The sequence below is a fragment of the Gavialis gangeticus genome, unplaced genomic scaffold (assembly GCF_001723915.1).
Source record: "Gavialis gangeticus isolate Ggan-Ray unplaced genomic scaffold, GavGan_comp1, whole genome shotgun sequence".
Lineage (NCBI taxonomy): Eukaryota > Metazoa > Chordata > Crocodylia > Gavialidae > Gavialis > Gavialis gangeticus.
In genome coordinates, this window is record NW_017729028.1 from 10,128,320 (window position 1) to 10,129,300 (window position 981).

Sequence of the window (981 nt, forward strand, 5' to 3'; positions counted from 1 at the left end):
CTGTGGAAGGGCCGCGCCGGGGCCTAGTGCTGCGGAGGAGGCCGGGCCAAGCGCGGGCTCCCACAACCCCCCCGGCCTCCCCTACCCACAAGCCCCTGCTCGGCGCGATGGCCGCGGCCCTGCTCGGTTCTGCCTGCGTGCGGCCGCGGGCTCGGCTTCACCCCGACGTGCGGGTGGACGGGCCCTCAGCAGGGCAACCTGCCGGAGTGGTGTCAGCATGGATGGCGAGCCCCGGGACAGCTGTGCCAAGAAAGCTTTACTTGGACGCAGTGAAGGCGCACATCCAGCCTTGAACTGGGCACACAAACCCCTAAGCCAGGGAGGAAGAGCAATATTGTGCCCGTTGCTTCTGATGTGTGCGGTGGCGCAGCGGGGGTTTCAAATGTCGGGGTCGGTGCGGTTCGCCTTCCCCGATGTCACCTCGTCCCTCGCGTGATGAAACCTCCTGGAATAGATTCAAACCGAGTTGGTGGCACAGCGCAGCGCCCCACTTAGGGTAGCCGTCGTAGAGGACAGTCCAGTTCGTTGATGACACGTGGGGGGTGCGCGTGGGTGCACCCCCTGTGAGAAGGCGCTCACCGCTCACCGCTCCCCTTCCCCCCGTGCCGGCGGTGTCTGGGAGATCTGCAGTTGCTGCTAGCCGCTGGCAGCACTGCCAACAGCATCTGCGGGTGGTTGCCAACCACAAGCTGGCGCTTGCCGCCACCCTGACAGCGCTGCGACCGCTGGTGGGAGCTCTCCACTTACCGCCACCACGCTCCCGCCGCCGACAGCACCGCCACCACCTGCGAAAGCTTGCTGTGCCCCACCAGCCTCCGGGGGCACGCAGTGTTCATGGTCCAGTTGTCCTCCGTCCTCCATTGACATGAAACAACCCCTTTATGTCCTCTGTTTTTCTCTTCAAGAGAAAGATAAGAGGACATAAAGGACATCTTTCTCTCGAAGAGAAAAACAGAGGAGATAAAGGCATCAGTAGAGGGC